This window comes from Balaenoptera ricei, chromosome 3 (genome assembly GCF_028023285.1).
Source record: "Balaenoptera ricei isolate mBalRic1 chromosome 3, mBalRic1.hap2, whole genome shotgun sequence".
NCBI lineage: Eukaryota > Metazoa > Chordata > Mammalia > Artiodactyla > Balaenopteridae > Balaenoptera > Balaenoptera ricei.
Window position 1 is genome coordinate 8,567,649 of NC_082641.1, and position 25,562 is coordinate 8,593,210.

The following is a 25,562-nucleotide window of genomic DNA, read 5'->3' on the forward strand; positions in this document are numbered from 1 at the left end:
TATACTTCTTAGCTTATCTCGTTTTCAGCTGGGAGAATTGCCATGATTGAAAACCAGTCAAGACCTAGTGATGATCTTGAATCGTTTTTAATTCACTGCAGCTTTCCGAAACGTGCTTTGCAGGACCTCGCTGCGGCTGGCATGATTAAAAACAAAACAAACACAAAATAAATAAAAAAATACAACATAAAACAAAACAAAACAAAAATATCGACGTCCACTTCCAGATTTAGATCCGATCACCCTAAGCAAAATTCCTGCAGTGTCTGTTGTCTTTTCATCCTACACCTGACCTGGAACCAGCACTATTACTGAACGGCTCCCCTCCCCGAGAAGGGCCCCTCAACCACGTGGCCGATGCTGGCGTCTGAAAGGAATGAGGCTCTCATTACTGCTAATTAAAGATTTCACGTGTTCCACCGAACCGTAGCCGGAAAGCCTGACGCATCCATCCCTGCTGGTGCCTCTCTCCTTGACTTTTTTAAGCAAACGCTTACATAACGCAGCGCTGGCTCTGCTCACACACGGCCCCCATCAGAGGAGCCGGGTGACGGCTCCCTGAGGCTCCACGAGGGACAGAGGAAGGCAAACATCTCTGGAAGGACGCCTGGCCGCCAGCTACTGCGGTCCCCTCCAACGGTCCCAGCAGGAAGTTCTCCTTTTAGTCCCGTGGAAGTCTCCTCCTGGGCACCCCCCTTCCCGCTGCCCCCAGGCCTGGGGGAGTTAACAGTTTTAGGGTGAAGCCAAGTCCCTCCCCTTAAGGAGGCCCCAGCCCGGGCTATATTTCCAGGGGTTCTGGAGCCAGCAGGGTGCAGAGGGGGTCCTGGGGGACCCCGGTCTCCGGCTCTGTGCTGCTGCTCTAGGTGAGGATGCCCGCATCCTGGGGACTGTCCCTGAGCCCCTCCCACAGCGCCACCCCCCATCCCTCCTAGAGGTCCTACTGTCCTTTGCAATGAAACACGTGCAAAGCTGGGCTCAGCCTCCTCTGCCCCCTCCGCGCCCGCACTGGGCGGTGTGGTCTGGGCTCAGAGGAGGGTGGGATTTGGGGCAGCCGAGCCTAGAAGGAGAAAATTCAAGGTGAGAGGAAGGGCACACACCGGGGCGGGAAGAAGAGAGAGGTGTTCAGATGCTTGTGACTCAGGAAGCTTGGCTGCGGCAGCATCGCATCGTGAGGAGAAGGAAGGGGGAGCAGCTTTGGGGGGGGATGGGGGCGAGGGAGCGGTGGGGAGAGGAGGGAGGGAGGGGGAGGGGAGGGGGTGAATGGGGAGGGGGAGGGGAGAGAGGGGAGTGGTGGGAGGGAGGGGAGGGAAGGGCTGAAGTGGGGAGAGGAGGGGTGGCCGGCCTGGTAGCTGGGCCAGGTTGGAGGAGGTCTGAGGCCCAGCTGAGGCGCTGGGGGGGTGACCACGTGTGTCCCCGCCTCCCGTCCCTTCCTTGCGTCCTGGCCGCCTGAGGACTAGATGAAGATTTCAGGATGGGGGAGGGGAGGGGGAGGGGAGGAGGGGAGGGGGAGGGGGGAGGGAGTACGGACTCCCAGCCCCGCCCGCGAGGAAGCGCTGGTTCTAAGACGGGCATAAAGTACTTTCTCGAAGAACGCGCTGTGCGAGTGGAAAGGAGCAAACCGGCGCTCCCACGCGGCCGCCCGCGCCCCGGGGCTGCAGGCGGGGAAGGGGGCTGAGGCCGCGCCGAGGCCGAGCCAGGCTGGGGAAGCCGGTCCCGCAGGGCCCTGCTTGCTCTTCATCAATGTGGCTGCTTATTACTGTTTACGTCGTGCTGGTTCCAAGGAGTCTCTGTAAACATTAGCGTCAGGATTGCTTTCTGTGCCCCGCTCCCCCCGCCCGCCTTAACACACACAAACATGCCAAGCGGCTCCTTTAAACACAGACTGAGAAAATCCGGTCTGGAGGAGTCCGCCGCTGACAGCTTAGGTGGATCGTATAAAAGCAGATTCTGGTGACATAGGTTGAACCCAGGCTAACTCGGCACGGGGAGAGTTGAGGGGGGATGGTGCCCAGAGTGGAGGCGCTTGTGGGCGGGGCCTCCTCCTGGACCGCCGTGCTGGCTGCCCCCGACCCTTCCAACTTCTCTAGATGGTTCTGAAACCTTCCTGGCTTCAGCTGCAAATTAGGCCAGGCTGTTTCCAGGTCTCTGGAGGACGTGCAAGCCCGGCCGCTGGGCACCCCCGGCCCTGTCTTGGGGACCTTGCCCGCCTCCCAAGCCCTGCTGGCCGCCTTCTGGGCCTCAGCTGAGTTGGCCAAGGGTGAGTGGGCTTCTGACCCAAGAGGAATCCCTACGGCGGCCTGCAAAAGGCCCGGCACAGAGAGCCTTGACAGTGAGGAGAGCCCTGGGCCCATCAGCTTCCTGGTTTCTGGAATCCACCGGGCAGGAGCTAAAGGTCAAGCTAAAGGCATCATGGGCTGGTGGAGCAGGGGCCACGGTGGTCCCAGGCCCATCAGAGTGCTGTGAGTGGGGTGATGGGATGACCAGAGAAGGATGGGGGGTGCAGGGTAAGGAAGCCAGCACTGCGGACAGCGATGGGGGGACGGGACAGAGGTGGCCTGAGCTGTGGCAGACACCCCCCAAGTCCAGTTCCGGTGAAGCCAAGGCCCAGCCCAGCACAGGTCCTGGCCTTGGACTTTCAGAAGATCCTATTGACATAGAACCTCTATGACAATAAACTCCACCCCCTGACTTGAGGGCCCTGAGAGAGCCTCCACCCCTTGGGGAAAGGAAATAAGTAAAACCCATGTACCTAAATCAGCCTCTTCCAAGTAGGTTGTTTAAATGCAGGATGGAACGGGGTCAGTCAAGATCAGAGCCCCGGCACCTGGCCACTCCTGTGCGTGCGTATTCACCGGCCAAGCCGATCTCAGCTCCTGCAGCTCTTACCCTCACACGCCTACCAGCACCCCCTGAGTGGTTTTTCTTAACTCTCAGGTGAAACCCAATTCTACTCCAAGCCTTGAAAGGTTCATCAAGCGCCTACTGTGTGCAGGGCACTGGGCGGGGCCTGTGAGGGCTGTACGGGTGATGGAGCTATGGTACTAACCTTCCCTCGGGAGAAGCGCAGGAAGGAGGTTGCAGGGGACACAGGCAGCCGGGGGTCCCTGAAGGCTGTGTTCGCGATCACGGCACATTATCACTGACAGTTCTCTGATCTCTGGAAACAGACTGTATAAGAACCATGTGGTGCAGAGTGGAAAGGGGAAAAGGGGAAGAGTAACATTACAGTAGAAAAACTTTGACAGATGCTTCCTTGGCCAAACAACCAAGGTCCACATCAACAGGGATAAATCATGTTGAGAGTGTGGACCTTTGGATGTAATGAAAATGGAATTTACCTCTACAGCCTTCTTCCCCAAACCCATCCTCCCTGTCTAATCATGAGGAAAACATCAGGCCAATTCTGATAAGAGAGCATCCTGCAGTATGCCTGATGAATTCCTCAAAACTGTCAAGGTCATCAACAGCAAGGAAAGTCTGAGAAACTGTCAGAGCCAAGAGGAGCCTGAGGAGATGTGACAACTCAATGCAATGTGGAATCCTGGATGGGATTTTTCATTTTTTTTTTTAAGGTAGTTTTTATTTTTAAATTTTATTTATTTTTTGGCTGCATTGGGTCTTCCTTGCTGTGCGCAGGCTTTCTCTAGTTGCAGCAAGCCGGAGCTACTCTTTGTTGCGGTGGGCGGGCTTCTCATCGTGGTGGCTTCTCTTGTTGCAGAACACGGGCTCTAGGCGCATGGGCTTCAGCAGTTGCAGCACGTGGGCTCAGTAGTTGTGGTGCGCAGGCTCATTAGTTGTGGCTCGCGGACTCTAGAGCGCAGGCTCAGTAGTTGTGGTGCATGGGCTTAGTTGCTCCACGGCATGTGGGATCTTCCTGGACCAGGGATTGAACCCGTGTCCCCTATGTTGGCAGGCGGATTCTTAATCACTGTGCCAACAGAAAGTGAATATTAGGTAAAAACTTCAGAAATCTGAATAATCTACAGTCATCAGTTAATAATAAGGTATCAATATCGGTTCATTATTTGTAAGAAATGTACCACATTAATGTTAGATTTTATTAATAGGGAAATGGTGCAGGGCTTATAGGAACTCTATACTTTCTGCTCAGCATTTCTATAGATCTAAAACTGTTCTAAAAAATAAAGTCTATTAAAAAGAACCCTGCAGGAATGAGGTTTGGGATGGCCAGTCTGTGAACCAGGATCTCTGCTGTCCAGGCATTTTGGTGAGCTATTCAGTGTCTTTTAATAAAGCCCTTTTCTGCTTAAAGTAGCTGCAGTGGGAGTTTGGTTGTTTGCAACCAACAACCTAGAATAATACACACGTTTACCTACTTACGGCATTTAAGAAAAGAGCTGCAGGAGATTTGGTGTCATTTTCCATTTTGAGTTTGACAGTCATTTTACAAAGGCAGGTTAATGTGCATAAGGTGTCTGGGGATAGAATCGGGACTAATGAGCTCATATTTGCAAGATGCTTTGAGCTCCCTGGAGCTACTGAAAGGCAAGGTACAGGTATTATCATCATGAGAAAAAAACAAGCTTTGAGAACTTTGGCAGGGAGGTGGCTATAAGTGGAAATCAGTTCAATTACTCTCTCCTTTTAAAATAGACAAGTTCTATAAAAGTTAAAGATAAGTGATTTTTTTTTTTTTGGTAAATCAAATTCCTCCTGACTTCTTCAGTCAAACATTGCTGCCTGTTCTATGATCTTTCAATTATTTTTGGTTTTGGGCTCCCTCTGACAATATATGCAAGCAGCTTGAGTTTCTCTGCTTCTAGATTCTCCAGGAGAATATTCTCAAACTTCAAAACCTAGCTCCGTTTTGAGGGGAAAAAAATCATATGCTTTCCTTTAATGTTATTGGAAATTTCAAGACAAATAACATGATAAAAAAAAAACCAACCAATATCAATGGTAATAGTAGAAGAAAATTATATATTTTTTTAAAATTTATTTTTATTTATTTATTTTTGGCTGCGTTGGGTCTTTGTTGCTGTGCGTAGGCTTTCTCTAGTTGTGGCGAGCGGTGGCTTCTCTTGTTGCAGAGCACAGGCTGTAGGCGCGTGGGCTTCAGTAATTGTGGCATGCAGGCTCATTAGTTGTGGCTCATGGGCTCTAGAGCGCAGGCTCAGTAATTGTGGCTCACGGGCTTAGTTGCTCCGCGGCATGTGGGATCTTCCCAGACCAGGGCTCAAACCCGTGTCCCCTGCATTGGCAGGCAGATTCTTAGCCACTGCATACCTAGGGAAGCCGAAAATGATATTTTTGTCTCTAAAGATACATTTTAAAAATTGTCGGCTCTTATAAACATTGCAGTTTTTGTGCCTCCTACAGAAGAGGAGCCCGGAGCTCAGCATGGCCCTTTCGACATCAGGTCTGTTGTGTTGTTTTGTTTTTAAAGTCCATAGTAAGGAAAAAAATCAGATACATGTGGGTAAAAAGTGAGATCTCAATAGAAATGTTTTCTCCCTTTTTTTTAAGGAGAGGTATTTTACCTCCAAATGTTCAAAGTCATCATGTCAGTGAAGACTGTCATGATTAACAGGGATTATTGGCTCTCATTCCTCCTCGGCCACCTTCAACCCAAGTTGTGATTCTTGTTTTTGTTTTTCCTTTTAAAACCTTACAAGAGGCTATGAAAATTGGCCAACACATTCCAGAACATTCCCTACCAAGTTCCCTGATACTATCTTGGTGGACACATGGCCTGTTTCCCAAGATGTAAATGAAGACAGTTTAACCATTTTGCAAACATGTAGCAAGAGCTGCTAGTTTCAAAACTGGGCAAAAGACGGCTGCACCCTTCTCCAGGCAGTTTTGGTGTCTTAAGGTTTCTTGATTTGCCACATCTGCCTCCTGGCACGAGATTCAGATTTAGCAAAGATTCCTTATGTGACAAGTAATTAGAAATCCAACTCAAGCGACAAAGGGGATTCTGTGGCTCCCATAATGGAAGTCCGGAGGTGGGCAGATTTCCCTGAAGGTTGATGTGGTGACTCAGGTACGTGATGTGGGAACCCCAGCTGTCTTCCTCTCCTAGAGACAGTTTTATCCTGAGGCCTGTCCCCCTTGTGGACCTGTAGAAGTCCAAGCCAGCTACTTTCTCCTTCATGTCCAGTAGGAGACAGAGTGGGTCTGTCTGCAAACCCCCAAGAAGTCAGAGGGTCACGTGATTGGACAGTTTCCATTGTATGATCATTGATGGACCCATGATGTGACCAGGATACTGTGCTGTGCTGATGGGCAGAAGTCTACCACAGCCCAACCCCTGGAACTAGAAATGGTACCCACACCCTACCCAACACTGGGCTTCCCCAGGGCAGAGGGCGTGCACCTGAATGAAATCTGTTGCCCTTAGAAAGGAGGAAATGTCAACGGCTGCTCTCAGCAGGCCCCCTGAAAGGACCTCTGTTGTGATTTTCTGGAAATTACCTTTGGCAAAAGCTGGAACTTCAAAATTTCTTCTTGGAGATGTTTTCCAGCACAGATGGTATATTAGGGGAAAAGGGAGTTTCTTGATAAGCTCTGAAATGAGATTTTTTCAGCCATGACATCTAGAAAGTAGATTCTGAATTCAGCATATATATGTAGTAGATACACATTCATTTTTTTCATGGAATGCTTTTCAATAACCTTGTCTTTGAAAGTTTTAGGTTGAAAAAGTATAAAAAGATAGTTTTAGCAATGATTCTCAGCATCCATGACTTGGTTTGGACGCTAAGTGATTTCATAAGGGGAAGTTTATATTCAAACTTTCAAGTATAATTGTCAAATAGGACAAGTTTTGCTGAAAGATAATCATTTTAAGAAGTTTACAGCTGTATGTTTTTACCCTAGTATTCCACAAATACGACACCTCCCCCTCCAGCATGTAAAAATGTTTATTTCCCTTTGCCAATCATCAAACCCCAGTGGAGAACTTTCTGACTGACATTCAGATCTCTTCATACAGAGCAAAGCGAATCATATGAGGCAACCCTCAGATGCATAGCTTTTCATGTAGTTGATTACCGTTGGTTGAGGTTTTCTTATCAATCCCCGGGCAGAATTTTGAAAGTTAACACTGATGATGCATGATACAGCACATTCCAGAAATGAGTGTTTTCCTTTGATTTTTGCTCGGTATCTGCAAATCCCAGCATTTCAGGAGCATCACCAGGGAAGAACACCATTAATGTTTTTTTTCTATTTGACTAATTTACTTTGAAGAATTTTCACATGGCTTCAAAACTGTCATCAGCTTTCACGACGATCTGTAAGACCTGAGAAAACCACATTTCTCTTCCAACAGTATCTTGAGCCATTGTGCCTAATGAAATTATTAAGCTCAATTTCCTCTATTGGCTTATTCAGCACACATAGGGAAAAGAGGGGCATTAAATCAGTCTTTTGCAAAACTTGAAGTTTGATGTCCTAAGCTAATTCAGTTAATGATTATTTGATTGAAAAATTGGACTGGCTTGAACAGCAATCTGAATTTTTTTCTTTGATTCTTCTCCAAAGGAAACTTGAGCAGCTCTCAGAATGCAAATTTTCACATGAGTTTCTCCACTATGAAAGGTTGGCTTTTGTTGTTATTGTTGTTTTAATCTTAGTAATGGAAAAAGCTGAATCATACAAAACCTTCCGCACTTTGTTGATTCCTGATATTATGTTCTAGTTCTGTCCAATCTTATGTGCAGCCGAAAATTCTCCTTTGCAGGAAAAGCAAATTTATAAACATAAATGTCCTCTTAAAATATTTTGGCTGAAATATCATTTAAATCAATAATTTCTGTCAGGGACTTTCCTGGTGGCACAGTGGTTAAGAATCCGCCTGCCAATGCAGGGGACATGGGTTCGAGCCCTGGTCTGGGAAGATCCCACATGCTGCGGAGCAACTAAGCCCATGAGCCACAGCTACTGAGCCTGTGCTCTAGAGCCCGCGAGCCACAACTACTGAGCCCGCGTGCCACAACTACTGAGCCCACGTGCCACAACTACTGAAGCCCACGCGCCTAGAGCCCGTGCTCCGCTACAGGAGAAGCCACAGCAATGAGAAGCCCGCACACCGCAACGAAGAGTAGCCCCCGCTCGCCACAACTAGAGAAAGCCCGCACGCAGCAACAAAGACCCAACGCAGCCAAAAATAAATAAATTAAATAGATTTTAAAAATATTAAATGTGTTGGCATCTCTTAAAAAAAAAAAAAGAATTTCTGTCATAGTTACACAACAATTCTGGAACTCCAACATACTGGAAAAAAAGTACTCCATCCTGCGTGAATCCATATATGACAATAAACATTGCCACAAATTGTTGATGCCATCTTCAGCCACCCAAAGAAAAAAGAAGAGTAAGCAAATATGAAAGGTTTTGATGGAAATACCTGGTCCCATACTTGTAGAGTGATGAGGGGTATCCAGTGGTGGCGGGTCCAGACACCCAGGCATGTCTGAAGTTTGGAATGCCGAGACCACTTTCAGGTTCCAAGACTGTGTCCTTGGTCTAAGCCCACCACATTTAATGGCTCCATGGCAAGATTTAAATAATCTTTCTGGACAGTAGTCTAATGTTGCCCACTCAAGTTCAAGGATAAGCGCTAACTTATACAAACAAAAGACGGTCCCAGAATCTACTTTTATACTTTATTACAGTATCTATAAAATCCAATGTTATTTTAAAAATATATGCATACTTATATTTAAACAGCAAGCTCACATACTGTGCAGTAGGAAGCAGCAGAAAAAATAGGATTTTATAATCCAGGTGAATAGGACACATTGTGTTAACACGTGAGCTTCCTCTAAAGCCTTTCTTGCTTTATTTTCTGCCTATATGCACCATTCAGGGGACTTATTTGTTCTCTGTAGTTTGTATTATAAAATAAATATATGTTTTTAATTTTCCAAGTATAACATTAAAATGCTTAATATGTTTCCCCAGATTTCCCATACCTGCTGGCCATATTCTGCCGGACCCCACTCCTACTAAATACTTCCAGAGAAAGAGTGCTTGGGAATTCCCTGGCGATCCAGTTGTTAGGACCCTATGCCTCCATTGCCGGGGGCCGGGTTCGATCCCTGGTCGGGGAGCTAAGATCCCATGAGCCCTGTGGCAAAGCCAAAAAAAGAGTGCTTAACATGGAATGACCCAGCAATGAATCCCAGAGGAGCAAGAGTTATTTTGTGAATCTCAACTACTCTGATTTGTTTATATGGACATAAAACCAAATTTTAAAGTAGGCAGCCCTCAGGTTAGGAACAGAGATGTGTATTAAAATGCTATTTGTCAGGCTTTTTTTTGGCATGGAGAATTATGCCTCCATTAAACAAAATGTTATAAAGTGTGCCTCACCAGTGTCCTATATCCATGGGAAATGAATTATAATAATCAAGGACTTAGGACACATATGGACTCAGGTAGATGAAAAGCGGGCCCTCCACAGGTTTAGATGCTGAGGGCAAGATTTAATGAGGTGTAGGAAAACATTGTCTACCAACAGTGCAACCTTCCAGGCTGTCTGATTCTAGTCTTTCATTGGCTTTGAGCTGTTTTCTGTCTCAGTAAGTTGTAGGTACCTGTGTTAGTTTCTTAGGGCTTGGTAACAAAGTGCCGCCAGCTAAGTGGTTTAGAACAGAAATGGATTGTCTCACAGCTCTGGAGGCTAGAAATCTGAAGTCAAGGTGTCAGCAGGTCCATTCTCTCTCTGAAGGCTCTGGGGGATCCCTCCCCACCTCTTCCAGCTTCTCATTCCCACCGCTAGCCACGTTTGGGCTTCTTGGTTCCTAGACGCATCACTACAATCTCCACTCTTGTCTTCATATGATGTTCTCCCCGTGCGTGTGTCTGTGTCCAAACTTCCGTCTTCTTCTAAGGATATCAGTCGTATTGGATTTGGGGCTCACCCTCATCCAGGATGACCTCATCTTAACTTGATTACATTGCAAAGACCATATTTCCCAGTAAGGTCCCGTTCACAGGTTCTTGGATGGATGTGAATTTTCGGTGGGCGTTATTCAACCAGGTACAGTAACTAATAGCAATGCAAAGGATTCATGTTTATAGACATGCACAGTCTGTCCTGTTCAGGAGAGGTGTAGTTGCCTTCTCTCTCTCCCAGCACCTGGAACAACCAGTGTTGCCTTCATTTGCACGTTCACTTAAATATTCCTGATCTGTAAGTGGGTCTGCCCTTTGGAGTCTCTTTTAAACAGATTGGCATGTGTGCCTGGTTCCTTCATTTGTTGAATAAAATCTTTAACAAGCATTTATTTTTATATGTATGTGAGAGTCATGATTTTACCTTTTTTAAAAAACTACTTTTTAACAGTGAAAAGAGGAGGAAAAGGAAAGCACAAGGGAATTCCCTTCCCCTTCCGTGGACCCTACTCTAGCCCTGAGCCAAATGCTGAAGTAGGTCAAGGCTGCCTTGACCCCCCTCTATCTTCCACTCAGCACCTGCTCCAGCCTCCCGGAGACGTCTCCTCGGGTTCTCTGTCCTGCATCCCAAGTGGGTGGAGCCCTCACCTGCAGCCCGAGCACCTGATGCCAATGCTTCCTCCTGAATCCAACCCACCGAGCCCCATCCAAAGGCCCTGTCCTCAGCGGTTCCCTTGTGAATTGCAACTGGGAGAAGCTGACCCCCTTTCCCCACTGAACTCCCACCTTTTAAAAAGACAGTGCTTGTTGACCCATTTTCACCAATATTCAGCCTGATTTCAAAGAATGTAATTGAGATTCTGATCCTACTTTCCCCAGTTTCTTCTTCTTTTGCCTCCGAATTCACAAAACGTCTAAATCTTCTTCTTTTTAAAATTTACAATTGCGTCCTATGGCATAGCAATGTGTAGATAGCTAGCAAATCAGCTGTTATAAATTGAGGAAGTCTTCAGATACGTTTATTTTTATTTTTAAATTGTTATTTTGGGGGAAATTGGCAGTTTGTTTAGAATTGTTCTTATTTATACATTTTTCTGTTTACCTCTTTGGGAGGTGATTTGGTCTAAATATATTTATGGTTGGAGCCAGAGAGGTGGATTTGGGGTCTGGAAGGTTTCAAAGATGTAAATACTCACTAGAGACTGGGGACTATCTGTGGTTGTACCTTGGGTGGCTTTTCCATCTTCAGGGTTGGGAAGCAGCCCCTCCGGTGGGAAAGATGAGGTCTGACCCAGGAAGGGATTGGCGGGGGCTGGAAGAATGTTCTAGGAGACCAATGTGCCCCAGTAAAAGCCAAGAGTAGGAATTCAGTGGGACTTCTGGGTTTCACGGTTGAAGGGAGCTGGTAACTCCAGATCAGGCCTGTGGTTGCAGAAGTCTGTAAGGTTCTGGAAGCTTTTCCATGTTATTTCTGTACTCCTGTCCTGGGCCACAAGGAGAGAAGGCAGGCAGACTGGAGGTGACTGTGTCCCACTGCACAGCTGTGGAAGGGCAACTAGGGTTGTGTTAAAGAGGGAACTGCTTAAAGAAGGTGACACTGCTGCCACAGATGCTGGGATGCTGGGTGGTGGCCATGGGCTCCCTGGAGATGTAATAGGGAAGAACCTTTGGATTTGGGGGGTTTTTGGGGCTGCTCCACGCAGCTTGTGGGATCTTCGTTCCCCAACCAAGGATTGAACCCATGCCTTCGGCAGTGAAAGCACAGAGTCCTAACCACTGGACAACCAGGGAATTCCTGGGAAGAACCTTTGTATTCTATTACAAGTTAATCACTAAAGGGATATTACCTGTAAGCTTAAGTTATACATAATGGACTATCTCTGGGAACCCTGCCTCCCAGGTAATGAGTGTTAAGCTAAAATACCTTTGTTTAGCTCACAGGAAACAACATGACCAGGCCCACCTGTGAATGACTGCAGGAAGGAAGAAATGAACACATCCCCTCTGGAGGCTGACCAGAACCAGGAAATGTTTGACTTTGTTCCCTCCCCTTTTAGTATAAAAGAAGCCTGAATTCTAACTCAGGGAAGATGGTTCTTTGGGACATAAGTCCACCATCTTCTTGGTTTCCTAGCTTTCCGAATAAAGTCACTATTCCTTGCCCCAGTGACTTGTCTCCCGGTTTACTGGCCTGTTGTGCAGCAAGCAGTACGAGCTTGGACTCAGTAACAGAGATGGCCCAAGATGGGTCCACCTTGATTTTGTGGCACCTGATGGCACTGGAGGTTTGGAGAGTATGACAATGACATCCCTGCCTATTCTCTTTACCATATTTCACTGCTTCCATTTTCAATCTTCCCTAATTATACCTGGGTCTCGGGTGGCTGGTACCCTCGGCAAGCTCCACTCTGCTTCTCCAATTCCTTCTTCTGGAATCTGGTATAACTGGAGGTATTTGGAGCAGAGGAAGACCACAGCTTTCCCTTTAGGACAGTTAAACTGGAGGAACCATGTGCTTGTGTTCTAAAGAACAACAACAGTAATCCCAGTACTAACATATGTAAAGCTTATTATGTGCCAGGTACTGTTTTAAGCATTTTACATAAATTAGCTCATTTAATCCTCATTAACAAAGCTATGAAGAAGCTGCTATTACTATTCCCATCTTTACAGACAGAGAAACTGAAGCATAAAGAGGTTAAACAGTAGCTGAAAGACTATCCTACTTGCCAAGGGAAGCTCATTGCTTCCTTAGGTGGGGTGTTAATATCCCCCTAACAAGCCTGATCTTGAAGAACAGTGTTTATTTCTAGTGGGCTTGTTGGGGATTGGCAGCTACTGGGCACATTCTTCATCCTCAGTGTTATTTTGGGGTTAAAATGAGCAGCAGTAGGTCCAAGGGACACACAGAGTGAGCGTCCCCCCATCACTGATCTGGCCGCGGGGAGTTTGGGGTAAACAATGATATGAGTAATGGTTAAGCTTCCAAGCCAAAGAGAAATGCCTGAACCATGAGTAGTACTAGAAACAGTCCTGAATTCCAGATCCCCAGAAGACCTGGAGCTGGGAGAGCTCCTCCTCACACCAGGGAGTGGGGTGGAAGCAGGAATTCCATTCTCAGCGGGGGGCTAGAGGCAGGTGGGCTCACCCCAGAGGGTTCCTAGGAGGCCTTCTGTAGAGGCACAGCCTCCAGCTACAGGGATAAAAGGAATTTCTGGGGTGGGGAGAGAGCTGGGGCTCTGGGTTTATCCTTCCTTTCACAAACCTTTACTGAGTGCTAATAATAATATTAGCTAACATTAATGCAGTGCTCATTCAGTTGCGCTTTGCATGTTAAACCTTTTCCATGTATTGGTTTTCTCAGTTTTCTCTTACAACCTTGTAAGGGAGGTGTTACTACCTGTAGAGAGGGATATTTAGCCCTACAGCGTTTAAATAACTTGCCCAAGCCAAAAAGAGCTGAGCTTTTAGAAAATTTACTGAGGTATAGTGTACATTTGGAAAAACCCTAAGTGTATAGATTGCTCAGTTATCTCAAAGTGAACCCATCTGTGCAACCACCTCTCAGGATCACAAACAGGACATGACATTCCAAGGGCCCCAAACACCTCTCTGTACCCTTCCCAGCCACTACCCCGCCTCCTCCCCAAAGGTAAACACTATCCACATTTCATACAACAGAGATTAGTTTTGCCTGATTTTAAGCTTTCTATAAATGGATCATATGGCATGTGCTCTTTTTTGTGTTTGCCTTCTTTTTGGCCAACATCATGTCGGTGATATTCACCCATGTTGTTGAGAGCAGCAGAGTTCATCCATGTTCACTGCAGTATAGTGTTCCATTGTATGAATACACCACAACAAATTTATCCAGTCTCCTGTTGGCAAACATTTGTTTTCTTCTGGTTCTTGTTGTTTTGTTTCTCGCCTCCTTCTCCTCCTTCCTCCTCTTTCCCACGATGAAGGAAGCTACCGTGAAGAACCCAGTCCTTGTCTTATTGGAAATATGTACACATTTGTGCTGGGTACGTAACCAGGAGAGGAATTACTGAGTCACAGGGTTGATGCTAAGTAGGATTTTGAACACTGACGTGCCAACTCTCAACTTAACAACCATGCCATATGCCCCCATGTGCAATGGACAGTACCAGGCTGGGGATATGGACCTATAACCCCAGACAGGTGTCCTGAGGAGACATCTGATGTGGCAGGGGACACAGAGGGAGGGGTGGGGAGCACAAGCAATGCTAGGGGAGGTCTGGAAGTCAGGAGGAGGACTGAGGCTCTGGCTTGGGTTTCTGGGCAGGCAGTGGTGTCATTAAACGTAAGAAGAGCAGAAGGAGAGCCAATCTGTGGGAGAAGAGTATGAGTTCAGTCTGGCCCAGGAAGAGTCCTAAGACGCCTAAGGGACCTCCAGGAGGTGCTACCCAGAGTACATCAGGCTCTGTGTGTTCGTAAAGCTTACCTCAGGAGCCCTGTGTATGGGGGAAAGCCAGGGAGAAGGTGCGATTGCCCGGGGAAGATGGGCACGGAGTGAAGAGCTTTGTGGACCACTGACGTTGGAGAGCCAGGGTGCCTGCTAAGACCAAGCGGGGGAGAAAGTGGTGAGTGTCTAGAGTGGCAAGAACCAAGAATGCACACAGAATTGTTGAGGGGCTCGAAGACTGGCCCCCACTCAGTGTGCAGACCACACCCACATTGTCAGGACCTCTGATGGGTGCGGTACTCAACAGCCTCGGTGATGTTCCAGCAGGGTGGTGGTAGGCATGACCCCAGGGAAGGGGTTCTCTTGTTGTGGGTGGTGGAAGGTCAAGGGTAAGTTCTGGAGGCAGAGTCTGATATGAGAAGAATTTAGGTGAGACCTCGTAGAATTAACCTGCTAGAATTAACCTGCGACAGGGAAAGAAGAAAGAGCAGGAATGAGGGTGTGGTGCTGAGTGATTGAAGAAGGGGTTGGAGGGTTCTGGGATGTGGCAAGGCCTAGCAACAAGGTCCTTGCAGAGCAGGACCATGCTGAGATGTTTTCTGTCCCACCCATTCCAGCAATGCTTACTTAAGAAATGCTGTCAAGGAGAATGTTTGTGAGGGATGGGAGGGGAAGAGAGAGGTCTGTGCTAACAGAGAAGAAACCAGAAACCAGGTCTCAAAGGGGAGCTGGCCCCTAAAGCATCCTTGCAGTCTGGCAAGGGGGACTCAGAAGCCAGCTGCCGCTGCGGGGAGTGTGGGCGTGAGTCAGCAGCAGGGAGGATCCCGTGGAGGCATCCGTGGTACAGCGTGCAAACTGAGATGCTGATAATGCATCTGCTTCCTCCAGGACACCAGGTGACTGAATAACTGCAGATTAGGAGAGGGAAGAACAGGATTTGGGGGTTTTTATCATCGTAAACTGGGGATATCTCTGGTCCAAGAATAAAATGCCAAAATGTTCTGGTGAATTCTTGAGACAATCTATGCCATGGGGCCAGAGGCAATCGTAGTCAAGTGTAAAAATGTGCCAAAAAAAAGTTATAACTGTCGGCTCCGCCACAGTTAATGTTGTAAGGGGTGCGTGTAGATCCCACAATCTTTGTACCCGGGTTGTTTGTCTTTGGAATTGATGAGCTACTCTTCCGGGTTGGGTAGGACACTCCAGGTTGGGCAGGGTGAGTGGGCTGCTGTAGGTTTAGGATCTCGAGAAAGCTGGGATTGCTCAGCCATCTCTTTTATGTCTTCAATCAGGAACGTTTCCTGAGCATTGTCTGGGCCACGTGCTGCTTTAGGATACAGCTGGACTGGTCTCTGTTCTTGAAATTCGCAATCTGGTTCACACCCCTTCAGCCTTGCCCCTCTGCAGGCCCACGTGGGCAAAACTCCCACCTCCTTCCCATTCCTGGAGCCTCAGGAAGGACAGGGGTTTGGAATATGGTGCGGGGGAGGCTTCTCACTTCCCAGCTTTGGCCTGGAGAGCTGGGTGACTACCGTGAGAGCAGCCAGAGTGAGTCCAAGCGACGGCGTCTGTGTCTGCTGTAGATGGTCACCGTTCAGGCAGAGTATGGGGCTCGTGCTGATGTCAGGCTTGGGTCAGGCTGGGAATGCCCATTGAATTTAAAAGAAAAGAAGCCCCTGCAGGACCCTTGGAAAAGGAGAGGAGGGGCAGAAGCACATGACAGTGATTCAAATAGTAACAGGGAGAACAGGGACGGGAGACACTGTCTTCACTTTATACACTCCGAGTGTTGGGGGTGGCGGCGTGGAGTGTTTCCAAAAAGCACATACTACTTTTGCAATTTGCAAAGAAACATATATATATATTTTAATGAGTAAATAAAAGATGAAAAGTGGAGCTTGTTGAAGGAGATCTCTCTTGCAGAAGGTTTGGCTGGGACGGTGAGGCAGGCGGGGCTGAGGGGGGTGGAGAAGGGTTGGGGGAAGAAGCAGAGTCTGGTTTAAGATGCAGAGCTGAGCGGGGTTGTGGATTGCAGAGGACAGTTGCCACAGGATGACAGGAGGATCATCGGGGGTGGGTGGTGGTAGTATCCAGAATCACCAGGGAGGAAGGCTCCAGGTTTAGCTGTAGGGGAGAAGTCTTTTCCACCGGAAACTGAGATGTGACAAAGGTCAGGAATGCAGATAAATCTCAGCTGGGAGAGGGGGGTCTGGGGCGCTCTGTCTGGAAGAGATTGTTCCCGTTTCTCTGTAGAGCAGGAGGTGAGAGCTTTGGAGGAGGGTCGTGGCTTAGGCTTTGGGGAAGTCGGGGAAGATCTGAGGCCACCGTGGGGACTGAAGGAAGGATAGGGTGGTGGGTCCAGCACCCTGGGGAGCACAAATGGCTGGAGCCGGGATTGGGGCGGGGACAGGACGAGGCTCGAAGCTCCTGGAGCGGGGAGGACAGGGATTACAGGGCCCTCCCCGAGGGGAGGGACATGCAGACAGGAGGCAGGGATGTATGGGGACCCCACCACCTGCATGGCTCACTCCCCCACTTCCGTTAAGTCTTAGTTCCAAAGCCCCTTCCACAGTGGGACCTTCTCTAGCCCTCTCAACTAAAGCTCTAAATCCAGGATCCTTCCCATTCTCTTTCCCTGCTTTATCTTTGTTTCTTGGCACGTAATACTATTTCACATGCAGTGCGTTTCATGTATTTATGTTGTTTATCATATGTATCCCCAATAGAATGGAAGCCCTCCAAGGGCAGGGGTTATGGATTGAAATGTGTACCCCTAAAATTCATATGTTGAAGTCCTAATCCCCCAGAACCTCAGAATGTGACCTTACTTAAAAATATTGTTGTGGCAGATGTAATTAGTTAAGATGAGGTCATTTGGGTGGGCCCTAATCCAGTATGAGTGGTGTCCGAAAAAAAAGGGGAGATTTGGATACAGAGACACACACAGATGGAGGTAGAGATGGGGTGATGCTTCCACAAGCCAAAGAAAGCCAAAGACGTCCAGCAAATCAACAGAAGACAGGGGAAAGAGCATGGACCAGATTCTTTCTCACAGCCTCAAAAGAAACTAACCCTGGTGACACCTTGATCTCAGACCTCTAGCCTCCTGAATTGTGAGAGAACACATTCCTAGTGTTTAAGCCACCCACTTTGTGATGTTTTGTTACAACAGTACTAGTAAACTAATATGGCAGGGAATTAATTTTTACTTCATTTTTAAAATATTTGCCCAGTGATTCTCTCATCATGCATGGCATGTTCAGCCCAAATTCTCTCTGCCCTTAGCTTTGACTCCCTGAGCACATTTTGGCATGAAATCCAGCCAAGAGAATTTGGCCAAGAATAGGTGTAAGCCAAACTGAATGATTCATCATAGTAATTTTAAAATTCTGATTTAGTCTTTGCTTTGATTACTGAATTTATGCTGAGTTAGGGAGAGTGATGGGGTCTAAAGGCCCTGCCCTAAGGACACGTGGGTCCAGGCTGAGAGCAGTGTGTGTCACCCTATCTGTCCTGTTTCACAAGATGCCCCTCTAGAAGCAGGACCACCAGCACTGGGTGAGACCCGAGTCTCCTTCGTGTGTGCCCCCAGCAGTCTGATTGGTGGTTACACAGGGCAAGGTATTAATCCGGCTTTATAGGGAACCATTGATGGTCAGAAGCTGGTACAGAATGCAGACATCCCCAGGGTCCTATGTCTTCCTACCTTTGATAATGTGTTTTCTTTTTTCTTTTCTTTTGTTTGTTTTTAATTCCTGAAGATCCAAAGACTTAGACGTGCAAGTGGCTAAAGAAAGTTCAGTTTCCTGATCTGTGCTTGATCTTGTCTAAACTCAGAAGGTCCTGAGAGACAGCTGGGGCCTGGTTTAGGATGCCATATCTTTTCTTTCATTTAATAGGGATCTACTGAGCATCAGTCGAGATGGTGAGACACCCTCTTAGATGCTGGAGATTAAATAAATTAATAATAAGCAACAAGGTCCTACTGTATAGCACAGGGAGCTATATTCAATAACCTGTGATAAACCATAATGGAAAAGAATATTAAAAATAATGTGTATATATATATATATATATATATATATATATATATATATATATATATATAAAACTGAATCACTTTGTAGTACAGTAGAAATTAACACAACACTGCAAATCAACTATACCTCAATTAAAAAAAAAAATCCCCAAAACCAATAAGACCTGGTCCTTGAATTTGGTGAATTCTCAGTTTATGAGAAGGAAAATCTTTTGGCAAAAATTTGTTGGAAAACAGGGTAATAGGAACCATTATAGGTGCATGAACAGAAGGGCGGTAATGGGGAAAAAGAGTGTTTGCCCTGTACCAGGGTGGGAGGCCAGGGTGGGTCGTGGAGAAGCCTTCTGTTCAGTAGGTCCTTTAATAGCTTTTCACATCACCTATGACTTCCTAAATTGGCCTTAAAAATCCAACCACTTTTATTCAGATGAGGATCCAAGGCCTTTTGTCCTTGGAGTAAACACGGCTTCCCTAGTGATACCCTTTTATCGCTAATTCCCATCAAGAGCAGGAAAAAGGCGGAAGAACTGGCAGTTAGGTGCACACATGCATATACTTCTTCCAAATATTTAACCACGAAGGCAGAAATCCTCCCTAAAAGAAAATGAAGTTCTTAAATGTTTACTCCAATCCAGATCACAATGGGAGGGATCTGCCCACTGTAGCTGTCCACTGAATGGAGTTAGCACCGAATGGCAGCTAATCTCTTTAACAGGGAGACCCAGAAATACACAGGAGACTTTTCCTTGTATTTCTAAGTAGGTCAGAAGGGTAATCTGGCCCAGCCATTCTGTAGATGGACTTCAGGACGCTCTTAATTTACTTCTATTTACTACAAAAAACTCAAGGAAATTTGCAAAAATTCCCAACCAAATAATTTTGGTTTGCTTAAATTGTTTTTTTAAAAAAGAGTGACTAAGAAAAGTCCCATCCTCAGTGCACTTCTTCTTCTCACGTGGGCAGGGGGAAAGCGGGAGGGGCCTGCTGCCAACTTCAGGAGGTAATGAGCTTCTCTGAAGTCCATCCTTGAAGATGATTTATGAGAGGAAGGTGAGAGCAAGAAAGTAGAGCGTCTCAGCCTTCAAGCTTAGGGTCTCCCCAAACCCCCATTTTCTTCCTTGACACCAACCCCAGGCACTGAGCTAGTTTTCTTTGCTTTTAACTGCAGCCGTCACTCAGTCCAGACCCCAAGCCTGCCTGGGGTGCCCTCGTCCACAGCCACTGAAACCGAGCAGGACCCTGTGGGGTTCCTGCGTACGGAAGTCTTTCTGTCCCCCGTTTTCTCATTTATAGGGAACGGACCCCAACCTCCGTGACCTTCCGTGAGTTCCAAAGGGCAGATCCAACAGTTGCTAATCAAGGGAGGAGCAGCAAAGAAACCAACTGAGGCTACATTAAAAGAACCAGAGAAGCTCATCAAGAAGATTACCTGAGGCCAGGTAATTAGAGGAGTGCAGGCCCTGCACACACCTTAATCTTATCAGCAACCCCACCCTTGAACCTTTGCTATAAAACTCTTCATCAAATCCTTCTGGGTTGGGACACATAGTTTTTTCGGGGCAGGAGCCCACTGTGTCCTCCTTTGCCTGGCAAAGCAATAAAGCTATTCTTTTCTACTTCACCCAAAATTCTGTCTCTGAGATTTGATTCGGCACCAGTGCACAGAGGCCCAGCCTTCAGCATCACCACCCAAAGCAAGAAACAGCCGTTTTCATTTTGGCAAGCTATATTGCCACTCACCAGAGGACAACAGGGTTAACAAAATGGATAGATAGGCCCAGTGCTTTCTTCTTGATTTGCAGGCAATCTCCCTATATTCCAGCCATCAACCACTTGTAACAGGTGGCACAATGAATGTTTTTCCTACAGTTAATTTTTTCCCCCATTTGGCGTTTTTTGTTGTTTTGTTTATTTTTATTTTTTTAATTGAAGTACAGTTGATTTACAGTATTGTGTTAGTTTCAGGTGTACAGCAAAGTGATTCAGTTATACACACATATATATCTATTCTTTTTCAGATTCTTTTCCCTCATAGGTTATTACAAAATACTGAGCAGAGTTCCCTGTGCTATATAGTAGGTCCTTGTTGGTTACCTATTTTATATATAGTAGTGTGTATATGTCAGTCCCAAACTCCTAGTTTATCCCTCACCCCTGTTGTTGTTTCTAAATATGCTTTATTTATTTATTTTTGCAGAATTAAAGTGCTTTTAGTTGCTGTTATGGAAACCAGCTCTGGAAGCTTAAAGAACAGCAAAGGAAATTATTAGATGTGTATTATCTCATGAGATCTGCTTTAATTTTGTGTCTGCACCACCCCCAGCCCATGAATTTCCACTGGAATTTGGTCGTTTCTAGAACAGTAGGAGACAAGCATGTTCTGAAACCAAGCGGGACCCTGTGCGGCTCCCAGGCACAAATCCTTTCTGTGTCCCCCATTTCTTGTTTGTAGGAAATAGGCTTCATTCAGCCTCCTTGACCTTCCCTGAGTCCCAAAGGGCGGGTTCGGACAGTTGCTAATTAGGGAAGGGAGGGGATGCAGAAACAAAGGAGGAGTGGTCAAGAAACAACAGTGCAGCTTTGGAGCAGGGTCCTAGGAACTCCTCAAGGAATATATGTAACCACACTTCTGAGTTCCTCTGCAGAACAAGGCTGTCACCCAGGCGCAGAATGGCAACTTCAGGCTGAGCGCAAGATTCCTGGATAACTGCTTTGTTACCTCACCACCAGCTGATCAGAGAAAGCCACACACCCTTCAGCCCTCACCCCAAATTTTGCCTATAAAAACTTTTCCCCCAAAACCATCAGGCAGTTCAGGTTTTTTGAGCACGCGCCACCCGTTCTCCTTGCTTGGCCCTGCCGTAAACCTCTCTCTGCTCCAAACTCTGACATTTCGGTTTACTTGGCCTCACTTTGTCCTGGGCACACGAACTTTGTTCAGTAACAATTTTCTTTTCATTCGAGATTTCCCATCTAAGATCATGGTATGGCTCTCCATTGAGTCATGTCTCTTTCCTTGAGAAGAGTTTTTATACATTTCTTGAATTTTTTTCCCGGTAGTCTAGATTTTGGGTTACCATTTTGAACACAGCAGTTAAGAAAATATTGAAGTTTAAGATGCTCAAGCCACCTGACGTGGGAGGTTCTCTCAAGAAAATACCAAGTAAGGATGCATTTGGATGTGTTGACTGAAATAAAAACACACAACATAAAAGTTGCAAGTGAAGTTTTATTCGGGGATCTTACTGAGGACTACAGTCTGGGAAACAGCCTCTCAGATAGCTCCAAGGTACTGCTTTGAAAGAGGTAAGGGGGGAGCCAGAATATATACGAATTTTTTGCTGGAAAAAAAAATGGAGTCGAACATCAAAAGATCACCGCTAATCACAAAGGACAGCCTCTTCAAATTAATGATTTTAGTGCTTTTGTCTGTATGGGAAGGTGCAAGAATCTGGGATCATTGAAATTTTTCCTTAGATGTGTATTTTAACTATCTAGGGGCAGGTATCCAAAGCACAGAATGCTTCCTCTTTTTTTTTTTTTTTTCCCCCATCCTGAATTTCCCTGTCAGTGGGTGACCACAGTGGCTCATGACTTGACTTCTGTAGAACTGGAATGGCAGGCAACATTTTTTTTCTTTACAGATACAGTAAGAAAATGCTGGGAATGTCCTAAATATCAAGACTAGGAGATTGGTCAAATACACACTGGTATACCCAGTAATAGTCAAAATTTAGAACTATTATGGTTGCAACTCAGCAGTGGAGGAGAGGGAATTGGAAGGCAGTTCTGTCTGATATCACAATCTGCTCTTTATCCCCAGCTACACTGCCTTCCAAAAGAAAAAATAAAAAGCATTTCTCATTCACCTCACGTGAGCTAGTTCTCTGGCAAATAGGGCAACACATTTGGAGAAGCAGCTCTTGCAGAGCAGTTTGTATGATAAGTCGAATGGATACTTTAAATTTAATAATAATGAAAGTTAACAGTCATTTGTATGCTAAATTTCAGACAACGTGAAGTGTTTAAAATCATTCTGCCGTTGGATCCGGAGGTGGGGTGTTATTTGGTGAGCAGTGGGGAGGGTTTGAGTTTGCTCCACCGTTAGGTCCCCCATCCTGCCCCCCCAGCACTTTGCCTTCTAAACATAGTTGCGGGAGGAGGCCATTACAGGTGCATTTGGTTTTCAAGCTTTAAATACACTGCTTGTAATTTTGAAAGATCTTCTTGGTGTTACAGGTGTTACAGTTAGGTGGCCTCTTTGAGAACTATAACTAAAGTAGTGAATCTTTTTTTTAATGGCTCAAGGACAAATTATTCAACTAAATCAACAAGTTGCTTAATTGCCATACATACACAACACTTAAAAAAATCATAAATTAGAATAGTTCATTGAAATTGAACAGTTCTGGATAAAATACAGTTTTTTTGTTGTTGTTGTTGTTTTAAAATTTATTTATTTTTATTTATTTATTTTTGGCTATGTTGGGTCTTCGTTGCTGTGTGTAGGCTTTCTCTAGTTGCGGCGAGCGGGGGCTACTCTTCATTGCGGTGTGCAGGCTTCTCACTGCAGTGGCTTTTTTTATTGCGGAGTACAGGCTCTAGGTGCAGGGGCTTCAGCAGCTGTGGCTCACGGGCTCTTAAGAGTGCAACCTCAGCAGTTGTGGCGCACGGGCTTAGTTGCTCCACGGCATGTGGGATCTTCCCAGACCAGGGCTCGAACCTGTGTCCCCTGCATTGGCAGGCGGATTCTTAACCACTGCGCCACCAGGGAAGCCCTAAAATACAGTTTTGCACAATGTTACTCATTTAAGAGTTATTCTAAAAAAAAAAGTTATCCTGAGTGTGTTGGCAGTTTTGATAAGCTACTTTCACCTTCTTATGTAGATTTTGTACATATAATATGCAACGTTGACTTTACAAAAAATCTAAATGGCTAATTTTATGTTCTTTTACAACACTGAGAATCTCTTGTCTTTGTGGTAAAAGGGGTGCATTTTTTAAAAATTTATTTATTTTATTTATTTATTTTTGGCTGCATTGGGTCTTCGTTGCTGCGCACGGGCTTTCTCTGGTTGCGGCGAGCGGGGGCTTCTCTTTGTTGTGGTGCGCGGGCTTCTCATTGCGGTGGCTTCTCGTTGTGGAGCACACGTGGGCTTCAGTAGTTGTGGCACGCGGGCTCAGTAGTTGTGGCTCACAGGTTCTAGAGCGCAGGCTCAGTAGCTGTGGCACAAGGGCTTAGTTGCTCCGCGGCATGTGGGATCTTCCCGGACCAGGGATGAACCTGTGTCCTCTGCATTGGTAGGCGGATTCTCAACCACTGCGCCACCAGGGAAGCCCCAAGGGGTGCATTTTTGAAGGAGAAAATAATCAGTTTAGATTTGGAGTCCGATCACTCACAAATGACGAGTCCTTATTCAGAGCGGGCTGTTTCAGAAGTTTACCTTTAAAGGTTAAACCATTTAGTGCTATTTGCACCCAAATTTCTGAGGAAGGAAAGGAGGAAGTGGTGAGCTCTAAAGATAGAGCTTGAATTTTGTTGCTAAGTGACCAGGGATGAGGACCTAGGGGCTGCCCACTCCAGAAGAGGATGCCCGGTGCTCCACTCCAGGACTGCAGCCAGGAAGGCCACTGCCCCAACTCCACCAGGACCCTGTCACAGGCCACTGGGGTACCCTGTGCCGGCTGGGGGGAGAGGAGGGCCAGCAAACCCAACCCGCCTTGGGGGTGAGGGGGTGTTGGTCACTTCAACTTGTAAATCCCCTGACTTCATTTAACAGGCCTCTGGAAACACCAAAACAGCCATCAACTTTGAAAGGGGGAAATTCCGAGTGGGAATGTATGTAAATACGGCTAGTTACAGAAAAAGGTAAAAAGCAAACAACGATCTGGGGTATTTTGGGCTTCGGAGAGAAAGCCCCGGACTACAGAAGGAGGCCAGTGCACGCAAGTTCACTTCTGGCTCAGGGCTCGCTCACGCGTCCAACTGTCTTCACCAGAAGTCGCTGTCCTCCGGCCGCGGCCCTCCCTGCCTCAGGAAGCCACGTTCCGGGCCCGCCCCGAGGACACTGGAGGCCGGCGTGATCACCACCGCAGTTCCAGCCCAGCGCAGGGTAACGCCAGGGGCTCAAGATCAAGCGGCCTTCGGCAGGCAGTTCAAACCTCACTCTGGCCTCCACCGCCCACCCCGGGTGTTTCTGACCGCGTTCCCCACTGTAGCCCTCAGCTTGCCCTCCCGGGGCCTAGGGTCTTCTGGTTTGTCCCCAGTGCCTGCGGCGGCCCGGTTTGGTTCACCTTTGCACCCCGAGGGCCTCTCACGCGCTGGCACCTGGCAGGCACGCTGTCAAGAGCGGTGGAAAGAAAAGAAGGAAAGGAGGGAGAGGGGACAGAGAGAAAGAGGTGGTGTTTGCCTTGTGGTCTCCGCATCCGCCCCTGGATCTGCGATGCTTTCTGTCAAAGATGCAACACCGCCACCCCAGGCTCGGCGCGCCCTCACACCGCGCCTCCACGCAAAGCCTTTTCCACGAGGATCTGGCCCACGGTGCACCCTCCTCCAGGAGGTCAGGGGCTCCCCGCAGCTAATCCTCATCCCCTGCACCGGGACGGACGGGGAGAGGCCGAGCGCCGGCCAGGGAGAGTCCGGGGATGGGCCCAAGGCCGTCGCCCGCGGAGCTGCTCTCTGGGTTTGGTGGCCAGCCGCGGAGTCAGCGTCCCGTCTCGGCTTGACGGGGTTAATCCCTCTCGACTCCGCAGATCCAGGGCACGGTGACATTGGCCAGGGGTGAAGGAGGAGGGAACCCTACTGGCCTGGAGGCGTCCTGTCCCACCCAAATGTTACCCCCAGAGGCTCCTGGACACCTGCCCAGGGACGCTCTTTTAGGAGTAACCTGAAAGCCACAGCTGGTCCGGGTTCTGAGTGACCTGGGGACTCCGCGAATCCTCCCCCCGCGCCCCACGCCCCGCCCCGGGTTGGGACTAGCCGGTGGCAGCACGGAGCTCCCAGTTCAGAGGGGCACCGGGGTGGACACCACCTCCCACGCATCCACTTGTCCTCCGTGCCCAGTGCGCCCCGGGGATGCCCGGGTCTGAAGCCGGGAGTGAAGCTGGCCCCGGAGCCCAGACTCCTGGGAAGATGCAAAAACGGGCTCGGTGCCTCGGACGCTGAGAAACTTCCCCCACCCCAGCCCGGAGGCCTGACGCCCTGGGCGGCTCCGGGCCTCGGGGATCTGG

The 25,562-nt window shown here is 47.5% G+C and overlaps 1 long non-coding RNA gene across 2 annotated transcripts; it reads left to right on the forward strand.

Moving 5' to 3' along the window:
• Positions 1-972: 972 nt before the first annotated feature.
• LOC132363526 (uncharacterized) lies at positions 973-12,049 on the forward strand. 2 transcript variants are annotated; one of them, XR_009502595.1, is made up of 3 exons: positions 973-1,077; positions 3,347-3,572; positions 11,802-12,049. It is a non-coding gene; the product is annotated as an uncharacterized LOC132363526 (long non-coding RNA). The 2 variants fall into 2 exon arrangements; XR_009502594.1 differs by lacking the exon at positions 973-1,077 and adding an exon at positions 1,104-1,168.
• Positions 12,050-25,562: the final 13,513 nt, after the last annotated feature.